The sequence below is a fragment of the Polypterus senegalus genome, chromosome 15, assembly GCF_016835505.1.
Source record: "Polypterus senegalus isolate Bchr_013 chromosome 15, ASM1683550v1, whole genome shotgun sequence".
Classification (NCBI taxonomy): Eukaryota; Metazoa; Chordata; class Cladistia; order Polypteriformes; family Polypteridae; genus Polypterus; species Polypterus senegalus.
Genome location: NC_053168.1, coordinates 113,957,162 through 113,969,496, shown reverse-complemented (window position 1 = coordinate 113,969,496; position 12,335 = coordinate 113,957,162). Strand labels below are relative to the sequence as shown.

Below are 12,335 nucleotides of genomic sequence, written 5' to 3'. Positions count from 1 at the left end.
GGAATAAAGCAAAAATCGACATTTGCAATGCCTATCTCAATTTCAGGGAAAATGCCTCCTATACAGCAATAGTAGGCAGAAGGCAAAGAAGCAGTCCTGGAAAGGGCACCAGTCCATTGCAGAGCCCACTCACACTTCAGTCAGTCTGGAGTGGCCAATTAATCTGAACTGGGCATGTTTGGGGATTTTCTAGGAAAACTGGAGCACGCAGAGGAAAAGAAGAGAGAAAGTGCAAACTCCACACAAGCAACAGTTTGAAGAGCTATTTGTTGATGTTTCCCTGGCAACGACTCAGAATTGCATAGTGTGTGACAACATTGGAGCCACGACATAAAAGGGTGCTGCCAATGTCTTCATTTGAGATGGGGGATATCCCCAAACTATTTAGTGCTTTAAATTGAACAGTCTTTTGGTTTTTTTAGCACATCTTTTTTGACTTTGATATTTGGTTCGCATTTAAGGGATGTCAAAAGATTTCTGAACTACTGGTTTTGATCTTGGCTTGTTTAACAACAATGATTCTCCTCCCAAACCGTCTAATTAATCACTGCTAATTTTGTTCTCTTGGAAGTACAGGTTGAGCCATAAGGTATAAACAGGCAGAGAGCACGTTAGCCAGTAAGAGCTGCTCTAAGTAACATTTAAAGGAGGATGTGATGAAGTCAGTCAGGTAGCTGGATGACATGAAAGCCCAGTTATACGATTAAAGGTCAGTATGTTGACCAGTTTCAGGTCAAAAGCTTGTTTAAATAAAATGGCTAACCGAGCACAGATGAGCAAGAGAGCATTAATAGGCGTAAATGGCATGTGGGCATTATGGTATATTTGTAAGTTTTACAAATACTGGGTCTTCTTAATCATAGTAAAAGCAAACAGGCAAGCAGAAATATATGCCACTAAATGCCTTGCTCTAGTCTTCTGAAAACATCTACTTTATTTAGTGCTCTTACTGGCAAATTTGGCCAAAATCTGCCTCCTAAATTTAACTTCAATGTTTATCCTTCAAAGGAATCAATCAATACATCGCCATGCATGTTGTACAGAGTCAGACTGTACCTGAAGGCAGTGGCAGTTCAACAATCAAGCAAACATTTCATAAAGCTTCTTGACATCTTTCACCAGCTGATAATCGAAACTTTTTTTTTTTCATAGTTTAGTTTATACAAATCCCATAATGTTTTTTCTGCTCAGATCATTTCTATGCTCACTTATGAAAGGGTGACAGTCAATGCAGAGACAAGGCCACTCACACACAATGTAATCTGTGGCTGCATTTCACTTTAATTGAAAGTGTGAAAAGCACAGAATGACAGATTTTGCGGGGCAGTATGTGCACAGTTGACCATAAGGCCACCCCTCCCCTTACCTGAGGTTGAACATGACGACGGTTTATCAAATTTACTACCCACCTAGCGGAGATGAAAGCACAACCCTCGAGGGCCATTTAGCACAGCCGCCTGACGTGTAAAGCAGAGTAGTAAAGTTTTATTTCAGATTTCTCCTTTCATGGATCAGCACAAATCATGTTTGTTGGTTCATGTATGTAATTGTTTCCACCTCTATGTGACCCAGTGTACAAAAAGTCATCCAATCTTTCTGTAAGTGATAATGACATCAACTTTTAAAGTGTATTTCAGATATAGTGTTTCTGTCTCTCTGTTTACATTTTATTAACTAAAAGGTCTAACAGTAAGCAGCATTTGTTAAAAATGTGTAGGAATTTAAAATGCAGCGTTGCCTATGTTTCACAAACCTGCATAGCAGCACTCCAGGACCTGGGTAGATGATTACAGTCTGCAGTCATGTCAAATAGGATGTGAAACCAAAGGATTTGTCTGGTGTTCCCCTGTCCAGGGTGGGACTATAAAAATGGATGGATGGGGGAATACAGCCTACCATGACTATATACTCCCCGATACGCTAGGTGGAGGTGTCCCTGGGAAGGTGAATCCATGCAAACACCTGCAGGACATACTGGAAACTGCAGTCCTGTTCGATATTGTGGGTGCTGCCAGGGAGAGCTGCAGGGAATGGCTGCCCCTACTTTGAAGGGCTTCTGCCTCACCTGGAGGCGCTTTCTTCATGTAGTGTCCTAGCACTGGAAGTCCAGTATAAAAGGGGCCTCCTCATCCCAGTTGGGAGTTGGGACTATTTCAATACTGGCTGGAAAAGATTTGGGAGAAGGACGAGGAAGGAAAGATTTGTGTCTTGCAGGTTGTGTATTGAAGGTATAAACTTCAAATAAAAGATTCTTTGAACCCATGGCTGGTGTTTAGAGTGGCTGTGTCAAGGGTTTGGGGTTCCGAGACACCCCCTTCTGGCTACACCTTTCTTCTCTCATTTCATTCCTTTTCAGCCATTTTGCTTGACTTTTCACTACATTCATAATGGCTAACACTAGACACCCTAGTACTACTTTTCAGACAATGAGAGGCTTGATCATGTTTTCATCATATCATGCACCTGGAACAAAATTCAACTGCAAGTGTTCTTAGCCAGACTTGCAGCAATGGGTGCACAACGTCTTCACTGGTTCCCTGTACTTCATAAAGCTAAACACACAATTTTGTTTCTAACTATATAGCTTTACATGGCTTGTGCCCACTTACTGTAGGTCCACTCATGCTGGCAATTTTGTCGTGGCCCAGACTAACCTGTGCTCTGTGGGTGAGACAATCTTCAGTTCTAATGCACTGTCACTTTGGAATGGCGTCCCTAAAACCATTAGATCAGGGCATCATAAAACACATTCCTACAGGATGGCATTTAAAATCACACTGCCATTGGTATACTTCCTCTCAGTGCATCTTTTTTCCAGGTCTCTATAATTTAATCCTGTATCACATATTAGGTTAATGATACTTATTGTTTTCTTGCACTGTATATTTGATACCTGTTTATTATTTTGATTCTAAACCAGAATTTTATAATTTCATGTACTGATTTTTTGTTTGAGTGTTACTTATTAAGTTTTTTTCTTGTCATCTGTTCCAATTGGGCCCTTCTGATTACTGCAATGTGCTTTGATTCTGGAAAAATGCTACAAAAATAACATTAATTATTAGTAGTACTGCTGCATTACTAGTTGACATGTAACTCTAGTATTAAGTTTCACATTTTTTACTTTACAACTTCCAGGGAAGTCCTTTGTCATTCCTGGACAGGGTACAACCTATGAAGTTGTGACACCACCTCAGTACAGTAACCACTAGTGCGCACCTGTTCTGCTGTACCTCTTCTACATTTTATTTGTTACATAACTATCACATTTCATATTTGTCTATTTTACAATGCAAGACTTCTTAGGCATTGACTGGACTGTGTACGATGTGGTGGGCACTCCTTGAGCTTCTCTTGTGGTCTTTACTTGCCTGATCCTAATTTAGTGCCCTCTTTGTCACTATGTACATTATCTACATGTTACAATAAAATTGTAAATTCATCCCTGGTCCATTTGTATATATTTAGCTGCCTCAAGAATAAACAAAAATTCAACTTTTAAATATTCCCTACCTCAATAAATAATCTTTGATTCAGGCATTGTTGCTTATTGTGCTTAAGTACCCGCCTGCATATGGCATTTTGATCTGTAGAGACTTGTGGTTTAAGAATTTCTTTCTCGTGGGCCATGTATGTAGAAGTCAAAAAACAGACTTTTTGTTTTCTGCCAACAAATGGCATTTTTGTTGCCTTCTATAACTGATATATAGCAAGTCTGAATTTTAACATCTTTTAGATTTAATTCTGTTCTGTTCTTCGTTAACTGCTGTTTTTAAAATCTATGATTTCTGTTAATTTGCTTGAAATGCAAACTAAGATAACTGCTCTAGAATGATCAAGACTATTAAAACACAATCAACGATTCTGCAGAAATATATCTGCATCTCCAGCTCTTAGAAATCCTAAATAAATATTGACTGGTATGGATAATTTATGTGTGATTAAGCTCTTTACACTTTACACCACAGTCACACGTCACGGGATGTTTTATTTCTGTAGGTATACATTTTTATCAGTTTTAAAAACATTTATCTTTGTATTAAATAAAAAGGTGCTTTTTTCTGGTCATATAAAAAGTTGAGTGTTTTCAGAGGTCATGGATTATAATTTTTTTTTTAATAACAGAGGTTAGAGTTTAACATGTTGAGATATCAGTGAGGAGAGATCAGTGCTGAACTGTAGATTACATTAACTGTATATTTTCACAGTAAAAACTCCAATACAATTAACAGTTAAAACAATTACTTCAAACAGATAAATGCACACAATTTTACATTCAAGCAGTGTTTTAGCTGTGAATTTTTAATTGTTTCAATGTGCAAGACTATTTTATGAACAGTTTTTGCACTGCTGTAAAGTCACATTGGCACAGAATTCTACATTTTCATAAGGATCTTGTTCCTGGTGACCTCCACACCTTTGCACTATAGGAAACCATTACTTAAAGATTATTTTCTGTGTGTGCTGAATTTGTTGTGAGTTGTTTTTGATAAACTGGCAAAGCTTCATCACAAAAGTAATGTTTCCTTCTCTATCAGACAATGTAACGTGCTTCTGCTAAACACTGGATTATGTTCAGAATGCAGCTGCTAGAATCTTAACTAGGAAAAGAAAATCCGAGCACATCTCTCCAGTTTTGATGTCACTGCATTGGCTACCTGAGTCATTCAGAATTGACTTTAAAATCCTGCTTATAGTTTACAAATCCTTAAATCTTATATTTTGGAATGTCTTACACCTTACACTCCAAATCGTAACCTTAGATCTTCAAATGAGTGTCTGCTTAGAATTCCAAGAGCTAAACTTAAAAGAAGTGGTGAGGCGGCCTTCTGCTGTTATGCACCTAAAATCTGGAATAGCCTGCCAGTAGGAATTCGCCAGGCTAGTACAGTGGAGCACTTTAAAACACTGCTGAAAACACATTACTTTAACATGGCTTTCTCATAGCTTCATCTTAGTTTAATTCTGATGCTCTGTATATTCAATTAATTATCATTATTATTCATGGTATTCATATTCAAAATCCGTACTAACCCCTACTTTCTCTTCTGTTCTTTTTCCAGTTTTCTGGGGTGGCGACCTGATCCACCACCACCTGATCAAAGCACCGTGATGCCCCTACATTGATAGATTAAAGGCCAGACGTCCACATGACCGTCATCATCAAATTCTTCCATGAGAACCCTGAATACAATGAGGACTGATCATTCATGTTAGGTGGAATGCCTACAGGGGGCTGGGCGGTCTTGTGGTCTGGAAAACCTGCAGATTTTATTTTGTTCTCCAGCCATCTGGAGTTTTTTTTTTGTTTTTTCTGTCCTCCCTGGCCATCGGACTTTACTTTTATTCTATGTTAATTAGTGCTCCCTTATTTTAATTCTTATTTGTTTTTTTTCTCTTTCTTCATCATGTAAATCACTTTGAGCTGCATTATTTGTATGAAAATGTGCTATATAAATAAAAGCTGTTGTTGTTATTTCGGCACCAGACCCACTATCTTGATTTTAGGAAATAGTGGCTTAAAAAACTAGAATACCCAAGAAAGTGGAATGAAAATCATAATGATAATGAAAATCTTAGAGGAAAATAAATAAATTAATTAATTATCTCAATGTAATACACATAAATATTTCATACATTTCTATAAATGTAGCAAGCACTTTTACCATTCTGGGTCATTGTTAATTGTCATTACTAGGATACAGTTATGGAGCAGTCACTACAGAAAAAAGGTGAAAAAACAGGAAAATGACAAAACAGAGCTCAAAACAACCATGGAAAAAGTACAGATATTTCTAAATTATGTAAACTTCTGATTTTCCTAAATGTGTAATAAGAGAAAAAAATGAAATACCAGCTACTTAAACAATGAGATAAGTTAAAGGGAAAATGAGTCACTGATTGTGAAACTGGTGGAACAAAAACATGAAGCTACAGTGGCCCCTCAGGACTGAACTTGGAAACTGCTGGTGTGTGGTAACAGAAGCTACTGTTGGCCATGTGGGTGTGACATGTGACATCAGGGTACCTCCCTGTTTAAGAAGGAAGCACCTTCAGAGGAATGTCCAAGTTCCAGCATTGTTCTAAATACAGTAACACATACATGTGTAAACCAAATCTTATCTAATGGCTTTGTTTCCTGGCCATAATCCCTCAGTAAAATGATTTTGTTTAGGTGATTGGTATTTTTGCCCTTTTGCCTATTTTTAGCCAACTATTTTTTTTACTTCTCCTTCAAAGACTTCCATCTCCTGGGGCCTCATGTATAAATGGTGCGTACGCACAGAAATGTTGCATAAGAACTTTTCCATGTTCAAATCGCGATGTATAAAACCTACACTTGGCGTAAAGCCACACACTTTTCCACGATACCTCATGCCTTGTCATACGCAAGTTCTCTGCTCGGTTTTGCAGACTGGCGGCACCCAGCGTCAAAGCAGTGCTACTGTTCCTGTGTGGTTACACCTTATTTTCCTGACGCGGCTTTAAAAATACACTGAAACTAACCGCATATTGTTTATTAGTGTAACGAATCTGATTGTAATTAACTTGTAACAATATAATGGTCCAAGGAACAGCCATAGTATTTCAAACACCATAACTGCTTTAGCGTTGTTACTCTCGCTTCTCCTCCTTCTTTTTCTTCTTTCAGCTCCTCATGTTAGGAGTTGCCACAGCGGATCATCTTTTTCCATATTACTCTCACTGCACCACTCAGAGTATTTATATCACTGTATCTGAGTGTGAATCACAGCAGCAGCTGATCGGAAAGAGAATTATCGGTATACAGCTTCAAGGACACGCTGTCTCAGCCACTGCAAAACATTTCAAAGCCTTTCTTGAACGGACCACGCGGTTCAGAAACAGTTTCATCCCAAGAACTATAAACGCACTCAATCAATTGCTCCTTGTAGAACTGTTTGTACTTATAAATACATTAACCCCACTGTAAACTTGCACTACAGTTATAATATCGCACAACCTGCACCACTTTATTAAGCGCGTATTTACATATGATGATGATATCATTTTTAAGATGAAATACAGCAAAATATGTTTATTAAATTATACAGATAAAACTTTAACTTCATTTAAATAATCTATATTCTTCACTGGGAGTGTTGTGAAGGATAGAATAATTAAACATGTACTACGAAGATATTTCAATGTTCCTTAAACGTTTTGAAGAATCGGTGCTAAGCTTACAGATGGCTTAACTTCTATTACAGAGCTGATTGTGTGGCGATCGGTTACTTGGGGAAAGAAAAGCAAGGACTGCAGTGGCGGCTATGCCAATATATATTGAATATAAAACAGAAAGAGAAAATAAAAACACAGCTAAAAATGCAGCGGCAAATTTCGGCAAAAGTTAAATGCTTGTGTCATGAGCACGAGGTGGCTATGCAGTGTCTGCAACGGACGTGGCACTCCACCGTGCATAAGCTACCTTACTGACACTGGCGGGTGAAGGAGCCACCGATTCTTCCTCTGCCCAGTGCCGCCACAAGCCTAGAGCCGCCCCTGAGTACTGCTGCAATAAATTATTTCATCGAAGTGAAACACATGTTTAATAACGTGCTTTAACTCCTATCATCATAAAAATTATATCACGTATACATCTCAGTATTTTAGTTATTCAGAGAGCTGTAATATCACAAATGTAATGGATTCTGTGTCCAGTTGGAGGAAGAGAGCCGGTTTAAGAAGCAAGTAGCAATTCACACACATAGAGCACATATAAGATCAAATACAAAACAAAGCATTTAACTTGCTACTTTAATTACGATGTGATTTGAGAAACTGGTTAATTAAACGATTTTAAGATGAAGTTTATGATGTTCTACTTTAATGACAAAATAAACTATGTGATTAAAGTGGAAATGTCGAGATTGAAGTTGACATTTCATGCTTTTTCCCCCACTGTGTGCCTTTTGTTCTCTGTACCCTAATAAGCTTTCATATGACACTCAGACAGTGGGCTAGAACTCGCCTTTTCACGGCGACTCTGATATGTGACTTCTTTTTTATTTCCGGCACTGTGCGATTTTGAGCTTTCAAGTTTTTCCAACATGCTATGTCACTCAATCAACTTCCTTTTGTTGATTATACCACGGTTTATTTGAACAAATAGTATGCTTTTCCTTTGCCTCCACTTGGTATTCGCTGAAATTCTTATATTTTCCCCCGTGCTTTTCCCATTGTCTTTTCACAGAAGGCTGAGGTTAAGGGCGATTTATATTAATTTGCATATTCAAAGAGGCGTAATTCTGGGAGGAGTTGGGGCGTTACATAAAGCGCGTGCACGAGGGTTACTTTTCACGCTGATCGGGATTTATGTAGCTGAAGAACATGGAAGTTGGAGTACGCATAGATTCCTACATCTGGATTTTTCTGTGCGTAAACACATTTCAGCTTTTGTGCTTACGCCAGGTTATAGTGCGAGTTCTACGCACGGCGTTATACATGAGGCCCCTGGTCATTATTTTTGTTTATCTTGCCTTCCAGCACATCCATGCTCTGTTTGATTCGTCCTCCTCATTGTATTCAAATACGTACTGAAATGTGGTAAATAAGTTTAATGTAAATAAGGATGTACTCACTGTCGGGAAGGGATTTTTTGAGAAATAAGCCAAGTAGCACTGACAAGCTCATAGGGTTGAGTGGCCTGTTTTTGTCATAATTGTTCTAGCTTTCTACAATTTCTACTGCCTGGCATTTGAAAGTATTGAGATAAATGCACAGAAAGGAGAGTTTAAAACTAGAAAGTACACCTCACTATTACAAAGTACTTTTTAGAAAGTATTAAAGAAACACTAAAGTTGTAAGCCATCAAAAATAATGAATGTGTTACCAATACAAGTCTGTAATAAACATTATATAAACTTCTTTACCACTCTACAAAAAATTTATTCTTTACAACATTTTGCAGTCCATTATCTACAGCTGAAACTTTTCATCCATTGTAAAGGTTTTTTAATGAAAGTAATAAAAGTTATCATCAACTGTGACTTATTAAAGTAAAATTCCCATTTAGATTTTGTTTTGATTTCAGTTCTGATCTACAGTAGTGGTTTTATGCATCAACTTTATATGTTGTGATGTTTATCATTTTTTTCATTTTTATGTAAATTCTATTAACTTACTATATTATTATTATTAGTAATTATGTACTGCCTTTTTAATGTGTCTCCATTCTATGTGTTTAGAGGGTGGAGCCCCAGGAGGTGGGGCCATCCTGACATCACTGTTGCTGGGTCCTCCCCCTGCTTTTACCCATTGGACAAAACAAGAGAGCCAGCTAGTAGTTCATTGGTTGTAAATGAAATCTTTTTGTAAGGATGATTATTTTTGTTTTGGTGGTTTCTAGATTTTTTGGCCTGTATACCTAGACTCCTTTTGGGATTTGTGTATTAGGACTTGGTTATTCTGGACTGCCTTTTAGGTGAATTTAGTTGTTTTTTTTTGCTCTTTTGGGTATTTTGGCCTTAAATTATAAAAAAAAAATATATTAAAGTTGCCCTTTTGTTTACAAGCCAGGGGACCTGCGATTATCCCCTCCCTTGTATTAATGTTTTAATATATTTTGAATTTTTAACCCAGCTTTCCTTAATTTTGGCCTGGCCAGGCCCAAACTGGCAAGCAGTCTTCTGGTGCAAGCTGGCCAAGGTGTACTGGCCTGCTTTTATGGGTATTTTAGGGGGGGTTAGATCACCTTTTCATCATGTGTGTGTCTCCTCCTCAAAATAGTTTTGATACCAGTAAAAAGATACAATATTTCGTGTGAAGGCCCAGCTAATAACTCAGACCTTTTGCTTTACTCTAAAGGAATTGTTTACTCATCCCTGTTTCTCTCGTTAGTAAAAACAGATAACAGATAATGTGTGAGAGTCCTGGAGCTGTGCCCTTTGAGTATTACACTCCGTAATGCCCCTCTCATTAATTAGCAATTTCTGAAAAATTTTAGATAGCAAAGAAACTTGGTGAGCTGGGCTTTGGATTCTATAATTCTTTTCTTCCATTACAGATTTGTGTTTAGCTTCCCAACACACTAATTTTCATTCATTTCAGGTATTGATGCATAAAAAGGCATTAAAAGTTTGGTGAAGCTAAGGAAAGCCATGAATCTCAGGTATTTTTCTTTCATTTGGTATCTCCTTAAACTCTATCCTTGTGATCTCTAACACTCTTATCAGCAAAGGACAAACAAACTGAACAAGGAAATGACTCAGTATATATAGAGGACACTTCTGTCTTTTATAATGACTGTAACTTTAAATTATGGAACTGTATTTCACCCATAATATTTTTAATAGCACTTACCGCGTTGACTAAGGGTTTAATCCCGAAATATAAAATAATCTTTGGATACATTTTGGATTATTACCATTGTTTCTCTGCAGCTTCTTCTCAGCATTTTGAAACCGTGGATTTCTCATTTTGCTGAGACCAAAGGACCAAATTATAAATACTTAAACCCCCCTGCCCCTATTATGTAGTGCCCCTGAGCAACACTTTAAGCTGCACTGTAACTTGGCAATGGCCCACATTCTCTTTGTGCACCTCCACCTCCCTCTGCCCCCCTACCTCAGACGAGGCTTTCGGAAATTCAGGCTGTGTTAACTGCTCTTCAAGCGCTGCTCCCCAGGGAGGCACCTACAGCAGCCCAGTGAAATGAGGCGCTGTGTCTTAGTGCTCCGCATCAGACAGCAGCTCTCAATCTGGGCCTGGCCACATATGACAGAAAATCAGTTTGCCTCTGACAGGCGTGCAGACCTCATTTAGAATGAGTGAGGGCCGTCTCCCGTGGCTCCCCTGGGCCCTTTTTACACAACTTCGCACAACTGACAGTTGTCTCTTGGAATAAAAGAGTTTCAAGTAAGAGCAGCATATTTAGGGTGTGCAGGAAGGCTACTGTGCGAAGCTTGATGAGAGCTTCCAACATCCCTGGGGAAGGGAGGGTATACAATTCTCAAGAACCACCTTATACAACAATTCTCACAGCAAGTATAAATAAGATTGTAAGACAATGGATTATCATTAACTTGGAGAAAAAAAAGACAGAAATATAGTTCCTGCCTTTTGACCTCACCATATTTTGCATCATAAGGTTAAAGGCATGCTGGCTTGGGATAAACTTAGTTAGAAGTTAATGTTCTCTCCTATAGGGAGAAAGTCACTGAAATTATTTAGTTTGTATAAACAGAGACAACATTTCAATTTCTTAGAACTCAGGATCTCTGGCTGGGCTGCAGTCTTAATGGTGGGAGATTTTATCCTGCAAACCACAGTTTAGAATGGTAAACATCTTTTATTTGTCTTGGCTACCACACCTTCCTTTGCCAGACTCTTTTGCAGCATCTTCCTTGTTATCACAGGGCCTCCAACATGCTTATAATAGATCAGTCCTCTATTTTCAAAGAAATGAGGGATGGAGTACCTAACCACGTCTCCCAATGCCTTTAGATTTCTTCCTCTAAGCAAACTCATTTGTAGATCTTAAGAGACTCCTATCCTGAAACCACAAGCGCAGGCTAAAGTTCCATTGTTTTGTGTTTACTACAGAATGAGTGTAATTATAATGGGGTCTTCACATGCAAAGGCTGCTCTTTTGTTAACCCTTGTGTGAATAAATGCAATCCACCTGGGTGGGTAGATTAAAAAATTATCATAAAAGGAGTACTCTAACATGGAGGATGCAATGGGCTCCGATTTAAATGTGTACAGTCACAAGGCTCCAGTCAAACTCTTAAGCTACATTTACTGTATATCAGATTCGTAATCATGTATAGTATGTACACCTTGAGCATCACTTATTTTTCTTTAAACATTGTTCTGTCCATATTCCAAACCTACTTAATTTAAAGTACATTTTTACACAACACTCAAATATAGTATGTACATATTATCTATCCTTTTATTGTTACACCAGCAGTATATTAGATAGATAGATAGATAGATAGATAGATAGATAGATAGATAGATAGATAGATAGATAGATAGATAGATAGATAGATAGATAGATAGATAGATAGATAGATAGATAGATAGATAGATAGATAGATAGATAGATAGATACTTCATTAATCCCAAAGGGAAATTCACATACTCCAGCAGCAGCATACTGATAAAAAACAATATTAAAGAGTGATAAAAATGCAGGTAAAACAGACAATAACTTCGTAAAATGTTAACATTAAGGACATTAGGACTGGAGAAAGTACAGCCCCCTGTGGCGCTCCTGTGTTACGGACCACAATGTCAGACCTGCAGTTCCTGTGACCCACATACTGAGGTCTGTCTGTAAGATAGTCCACGATCCATGCCACCAAGTATTA

The 12,335-nt window shown here is 37.9% G+C and overlaps 1 protein-coding gene across 3 annotated transcripts in view; it reads right to left on the bottom strand.

The window, feature by feature from the left end:
• The window catches only part of invs (inversin), a 202,741-nt gene that overhangs the window by 49,008 nt on the left and 141,398 nt on the right, over positions 1-12,335 (bottom strand). The gene's annotated exons all lie outside the window — the stretch shown is intronic.